The sequence below is a fragment of the Lissotriton vulgaris genome, chromosome 12 (genome assembly GCF_964263255.1).
Source record: "Lissotriton vulgaris chromosome 12, aLisVul1.2, whole genome shotgun sequence".
NCBI classification, from domain to species: domain Eukaryota; kingdom Metazoa; phylum Chordata; class Amphibia; order Caudata; family Salamandridae; genus Lissotriton; species Lissotriton vulgaris.
The window spans coordinates 723,403,629-723,410,924 of record NC_141700.1 but is presented as its reverse complement, the minus strand read 5'-3'; the positions used below and the strand labels follow the sequence as shown (position 1 = coordinate 723,410,924).

Genomic DNA, 7,296 nt, shown 5'->3' with positions numbered 1-7,296 from the left:
TCACATGAGCGCAGGGGAACTCACGGGGACATCACATGGAAACTCACACGTTCATCCTAGGATAATTCACAGGACAAGCATGGCGGCACGTATAGGACCAGCAATGGGGGGATGAAAGGAGCGGTATAGAGGAGTGCACAGGAGGAACTTCAGAGCACTCACGGCAGTAGAGAAACTCACAGGAACACTGGAGGGAATCGTAGTAGCAGCAGGGGAACACACCACAGGAGCACAGGGGAACTCACAGACTAGGGAAACTCACAGCAACAATGAAGAATTCGTAGGAGCAGCAGAGGGAACCCCATAGGCGCGCAGGGGGACTCCGAGAAGCAGCATAGGGAAACTCACAGGAACACTGGAGGGAATCGTAGGAGCAACAGAGGGAACCCCACGGGAGCACAGTGGAACTAACAGACATAGACTAGAGAAGGTCACAGGAACCCCGGAGAATTGTAGGAGAAGCAGAGGGAACTTCAAAGGACCGCAGCGAGACTCACAGAAACAGCACAGGGAATCTCACAGGAACACTGGAGGGAATCATATGATTGAGCTGCCGAGGGAATCACATAGGAGTGGAGGGGAACTCACAGAAGCAGCCCTGCATCCACGGGTTGTATCCTTCTTTTACCGCTCTACACTTCCGGTCACCTCTCGTGTTTTCATCCCTTCTTCCTCCATTTGTGTCACTGCGTGCTTTCTCCTTCTGTGTCCCATTTGTGCCTTACCCTCTACATTGCTCTGGTTGTTTGTGCTCAGCACGGCTTCCCAGGGCGCCCCCTGCATGCGCTCAGTACCACCGCCCGTGTGTTTTCCGTTGCACCGCTCAGGGCCACGTGTGCGCTTGGTAGCACTGCCCTGTGTGCCGTGTGTGCTCAGTCAGTGGCGTAACGATAGCCCCCGCAGCTCCCGTGGTGCGGAGGGGGGCAAGCTCCAGGGGAGGGGCCCTCTGGCACTGAGAACTGTGCACGGGCGGCATGGTTGAATGGGTCTGGAGCGTGGGGGCCCCCTCCATGTAACTTTCGGAGGGGAGTTCAAGTTTCATTACGCCACTGTGCTCAGCAGCACTGCTTATTTGTGCGTGTTCAGCACGACAGCCCTGGCTGTGCTTTCTCAGCAGCACTGCCTGTACCCTCTTTAGACTCCGCAGCAGTGCTCCGTGCCGTGTTTGTTCTCAGCAGCATTGCCCCATACCTGTGGGTTTTTCAGCAGCACTGCTCCCTGCCCTGTGAGTTCTCAGCAGCACTACTCCGTGCCCTGTGCGTTCTCAACAGCACTGCTCCATATCTTGTGGGACCTCAGCAGCGTTGTCACGTGTGCCCATCAGCACTATCCTGTACCTCTTGTGCGCTCAGTGGCATCGCTTTGCGGACAGTGCGCATTCACAAATATTGTTTTACATGTTGTTCTTGCATCTTTCATGCTTACTGCACGGGGCGTGCTTAAACAAGCAGTGGCCTCTGATGTGTGCAGCTGTCTTGGGGTTTATGACCAGTTGTGGCTCACTGGTTAGAGGCGGCAGACCCGGAAGCAAAGGTCGGCCCGGGGCCAGGGTTCGATTCCCGACGCAGCAGTGTCTTGGGCCATGGTCAGCCGACTCGATAAGTCTCGCCTCGTTGCCTACTCCAACCATGGGTCCCACTCAGCAACTCTGGGCAATAGCTTGCTTAATCTCTACTAACGGCCCCATCAGCGCTGGGGATGCTTGTCTTCACCTTGGAGATGCCCAGGAGGGACCATCTCACAGGGAAAGCCAGGATGGGTTCCCCAGCGGTATACAGCGCTGGGACACCCCTTTGCTGGGGCAGCTGTGCGCTTTACAAGTATACGACGTTCATTCATTCTCTGAAGTACTTCAAAGTTTAAACCATAGCTTGACAAGACGGGTGGTGCACATCGGAGCCAGGTGATGTGTTTAAACTGCTAATGAGGTGAGCTGGGGAGAATGGGCTTACAGTTTTTCAGGGCGCAGTTGGCAAATCGCATTTTTAGGTTTCGCCTGGCATCCGCTGCGCAGCATTTGCGCAGGCGAAAACTTTTGAGAAGAGTATGGTGCCTTTGTCACGCCTCTCACTTCCATTGGCTAGCTCCATAAATGGAGGCTAGCCATTGGAGGTGAGATCTGTCCGTCATGGTCCGAGGCGATTCGTGGGCGTTCGGGCGAGGTTTTTCTCATCCTGCCCCTTTTCTCACGTCATGCAGCTGTGGGCATGTGTTTTATTTTTTCCTCCCATGATATCTTCGTCTTTTTTGGAAGTGCCTTTAGCCGGAGTGGTCTGCGAGATTTACGTTGCCAGGAAGTTGTTGTTATTTTCGATCAGGTAAGCAGCATTTTGTTTATAATTTGGCTCCGTGTTGTGAATGTTTGTGTTTGCACGGTATGCTTGTAACAGATATTTTTTTTATTTGAGATTTATTTTGGCTCGTCTTTTACTTGTCTCGTGTATCCCGTCTTATGTCGTCTCCCCTTTGTGTGTCTTGTTGCTGTATTTGTGAGTGTATCCTGTCTCGTCTATCCCGTCTCATGTTGTCTGTTTGTTTGTTTTACGTTTTTAGGTTTCGCCTCCGTGTGCCTGTTAACCCGTCCCCCCCTCCCGCTGTCCGTGAGCCCGTTCACCCGCCCCCCTCCCGCTGTCTGGGGGCCCGTCCTACCCCAATGAAAAGGTAGCAAATGTGTCCACTTCGCATTGAAGCGGGAAGAAGGGAAGAAAGGGAGTTGTTTGACTTGGTGTCTGTTGTGGCAGCTGCTGGCTACCATCAGCCCCGCAGAGCTGCAGTTGCAAGCGTCCATGTTGTCTGTTTGTTTGTTTTATGTTTTTAGGTTTCGCCTCTGTGTGCCTGTTAAACCGCCCCCCCTCCCGCTGTCCGTGAGCCTGTTCACCCGCCCCCCTCCCGCTGTCCGTGAGCCTGTTCACCCGCCCCCCTCCCGCTGTCCGTGAGCCCGTTCACCCGCCCCCTCCCGCTGTCCGTGGGCCCGTCCTACCCCAATGAAGAAGTAGCAAATGCGTCCACTTCGCATTGAAGCAGGGAAAAAAGGAAGTTGTTTGACTTGGTGTCCGTTGTGCTGGCTACCATCAGCCCCGCAGAGCTGCAGTTGCAAGGGTGAGACCCGTTGACGAAGGGGCACTGGGCCTCTCTTCCGGTGGTCCTCGCTTGGTACAGTGATGGTGCTCACAAGACGCTCAGACGCAATAGCATCTTTCTGCCTGGCTGGTCTCCCTCCCTCGCCGAGCAGTGCCTAGATTCCATTCGGCACTGCTGATTAGCTGACCACCAGCCAATACGAAGGGGCTCCTGCAAATAGTATCCATAGCGCACTGTTCAGGAAGGGTGCAGCCGAGCAAACCAGCAGGGGCTTATTTATGCCAGGACCCGTGGGCATGAGGGGTCAACTTCACCTCCATTAGTGCCAATGTTTTATTACAAATGTATGTGAGGGGGCCCATTTTCTTCCTTAAACTAGTGCCCATGAAGCTCTTTCTACTTCACTGCCCACACACCCTTGTTGACAGTCTGCCAGCCCTTCTTTCCATTCATGGATTGCCACTTCCGGAAGCCCCACCGTCCATGATGCCTCCATCAAGCCAGGGGCCCGGGTAGAACAGTGACCCTGCAGACAGAGGCTCCAGGTTCAAGTGCCACCTGACCACATGGCCCAGTCTCAATCCGTGTATACAGACCCCCAGGATCAGACTGGCCCGATTGGCTGGTCTGAAAGATCAGTATAAGGGCCGTGTTTTTTTTTTAGAAGTTTGTAGGCCTATTTATGGCGTGATGGGTATGTTTTTAGCGAGGATCCCCTGCTATTACAACACACATTGGCCGCAGACAACACAGATGCATGCATGGAGCCTCCCATACTTTTTTAAAGAACAGCCCAACATTGCTTTCCTTCAATTTGTGATTCTGTGTACACACTTCTTATATTCTTTCCAAGAGACAGTCGAAAGCATTTAAAGTGATTTTCAGTCCGTAGAATAGACTGCACTTTTTTTGTAATGTTCAGGTTAGCACTGTTGTGGTTCTGCTACAGTAGTTTGTAAAAAGAGGTTGTACATTGTGTATATTGCCTATTCATTCTGCATTTTCATTTGTTATACTTTTTAGGTTTTGCCTGGCGTGTGTGTGTGTGGGGGGGGGGGGCTCTGGGTGTGTGCGAGTGTGGCTCTGGGTGGGTGTGTGTGGCTCTGGGTGGGTGTGTGTGTGGGGGGCTCTGGGTGTGTGTGTGTGTGGGGCTCTGGGTGTGTGTGTGTGGGGCTCTGGGTGTGTGTGTGTGGGGCTCTGGGTGTGTGTGTGTTGGGCTCTGGGTGTGTGTGTGTGTGAGGGGCTCTGGGTGTGTGGGGCTCTGGGTGTGTGTGTGTGTGGGGCTCTGGGTGGGTGTGTGTGTGGGGGGCTCTGGGTGGGTGTATGTGTGTGTGGGGCTCTGTGTGTGTGTGTGGGGGGGCTCTGGGTGTGTGTGTGGGGGGGGCTCTGGGTGTGTGTGTGGCTCTGGGTGTGTGTGTGGTAGTAATTGCTGTCTGCTGAGCTCATCCGTAGGGTACAATAGGACTCACATTGCGAGAGATTAAGCTAATGGCAATGTAAATGACAAAACCAACACATAAATACAAATTTTGTCATTTACAATGCCAATAGCTCAAACTTTTCCAAAGGCGAAACCATTGCATTGTAAATGCTTGTTTTGTTTTGGGATCCATTTTGCAGGGGAACAAACTAACAAAAGGGGGAAAGAGAGGGTTAGAACAGTTTCTTGAAGTCCCAGTTTTCAGCAAGTGAGAAGGAGTGAGACAGAAAGAGAGGGAATAAGAGGAAGAAAGAGAGGGAGGGCAGCTTCCAGCTGCAGAGTAGAAGTGGGCACTGTCCTTGTCTTCTCTGGGCAATAAGGAAAAGGCAGACTCCTTTCCCTTCTCTATCTGCCCCGCAGCTTCCTGAACGGCCACGAACACGGAGCCTTTATCTGTAGGCCATGGCAATTTCTGCCATCCTGCAACTCATTTTTAAAATAAAAAATAGGAGAATGGCTTCTATTAAATGAAAGAAGTAGGGGCAAAACATGCCCCTTCGCCCACTGTTTTAATACAGCCTTTTGTCCTGGGCACAGGGCCCCTGAAACTGATAACCAATCAGTGTAGTTAAGACTTTAGAGTTTGAATTCAGACCTTTAGGTGTCAGTCCACCTTCTGCATGAGTAGAAGTCTCATAGATCCAGCCTGGAACCCTGTCTGGCATCTTCCAGTGAGGACTCTTCTTCCAGCTGCAGCTGTTGAGGGCGGTTCAACTGTTGAACAATCTAGGCTTGTAGCACATAAAGCGAGGACTATGTTCATCTGCCTGTCTCCGGAATCATTCCAAATCACATTTTGAAAACATGATTGCTCATGTACTTACTTAGTATACTTACGTTAAAGCTTGCTCCACAGCCAGGCGTTGGTGGTATAGTGGTGAGCATAGCTGCCTTCCAAGCAGTTGACCCGGGTTCGATTCCCGGCCAACGCAGTTACATTTTTATTTCACATTTTGCTGTAACAAAGGGAGATAGTGTCTTTAATTTAGTCTTGGATATGAACACAGGTTGTTTTTCATTCAGATTTGCTCTTTGATGTTGTAGCTACAATTGTTTTCACTGAGATGCTTTGCCAAACTTACAGACCGGTGTACTGAAGATGCGAGGGGCAGCTGTGAGAGAAGGGTGTCGGATGGTGGACAGTGGGTTCACTTTGGCTGACACGAAGCCAGCGCGCGCCCAGGGGTGAACTGTCTAATCTCTTCACCCTCTTTTGTGGGGTATCTTTTTAAATCCGTGCTCGGCCGGGGCTGGCTCTGGTGATGCGCAGTTCATGTGTTAGTGGAACAGGAGATTCTAACCAGCCCAACCAGAGTAAATTCCAATTTTCCTAAAACATGGAATACTTAAATGCGAGATGTTTGTATTCTCTTGAGAGGGGTACATAAACCGAAATCGTAAGGGCTGCTGACGTGAAACTGTGTTGTTGAAGATATTTCGTGTTGTTGTCCCGGGATGGGGCGACCTACAACCAGTGCGGGGCAGAGCAGTGTCCTCAAAGTCGTGCAGATCCTGTGGGCAGAGACTGGAAAGGTTTGAGCCGAGGGGGAATCCGCGCACAGCTGCAAAATGGCACCAGTGAGACATCTTCAACCGACCCTCTGATTAATGCCGCGCAAGTAAATGGCATTTAGGCGATTGTACTTTCCCGTTTAAAAATGTTGCATGTGCTAAAAATGTTAAATTGTTAAATGCATTTGGGTAAAGAAACCTAAGGCTGATTGAAGCTGACACGCTGATAATCAGCCACTCGACTGATGAGCAACTCACTATTTCACATCTGACAACTCCTGCTTGCAAATAGTTCATAAAACATCCCAGGAGAAATAAAACTATATAAGATACTGTGCGCACTATCAGATTGTCCTTCACATGTATATTACCTGGAGGCAACATTTGTGCATCAAGCATTGGTGGTTCAGTGGTAGAATTCTCGCCTGCCACGCGGGAGGCCCGGGTTCGATTCCCGGCCAATGCAACGAATTATTTTGGGGAGTATTTATGACACCTCTTAGTACTTTTTAAAGATTGTCAATAAATTTGCATCGATTTATTTTGGGGAAATATTTATTCAAACTCTTAGTTATTTTTAAAGATCGTAGATAAATGTTAAACATGTTTTTGCAAACAGAGCGCTGCATTCATCCTTTCCTTATGTGTGACCTAGAACAGCTCAGTAAATCATTCATTCAAAGCAGCAGTAAGGTCTCCTGCCAGCGCCCCCTGGTGTTTCATATGGAAATGTTCAACCCATCATGCCACGTCTGTAGCTCAGTGTGTACAAACATATGATGCTCCAGTTTACAAAGATGTCTCGCTGTTTATGATGGGCCTGATATGTGAATACTTATACAAATAAAGGCTATTTATACACCAAACAGTTTAACAATACAGACATTTGTTTTGGGCACTTAATAAATGATTACAACTTCTTAAATCAAGGCCGCAGCATTATTAAGGATAATATGGAATATTGGGTTCAAATCTGATAGCATTGAAATGCATGCTTTTTAAGTCGCATGCAAGAGTTTTCTCTGAGCACCAAAGCCTCTAAGGTTTTTTACCATGGTTAGAACTTGTGACCTCTGCGCAAAACACGATTCAGAAAAGGGGGTGGTGATGAACAGAGTATCTGAATTAAGCAGACCACTCTTACCCAGTCCAAAGATCAGGGCTTGATCCATCACCGTTATTTATCTCACTGCACCATCCCAGCTCAGAACATGGCTATATGC

General features: G+C 49.8%; 2 non-coding genes across 2 annotated transcripts; both read left to right on the top strand.

Moving 5' to 3' along the window:
- The first annotated feature begins 5,421 nt into the window (after positions 1-5,421).
- TRNAG-UCC (transfer RNA glycine (anticodon UCC)) lies at positions 5,422-5,493 on the top strand. Its single transcript has one exon. It is a non-coding gene; the product is annotated as a tRNA-Gly (tRNA).
- A 975-nt stretch (positions 5,494-6,468) lies between these two features.
- On the top strand, positions 6,469-6,539 carry TRNAG-GCC (transfer RNA glycine (anticodon GCC)). The gene has a single exon. It is a non-coding gene; the product is annotated as a tRNA-Gly (tRNA).
- Positions 6,540-7,296: the final 757 nt, after the last annotated feature.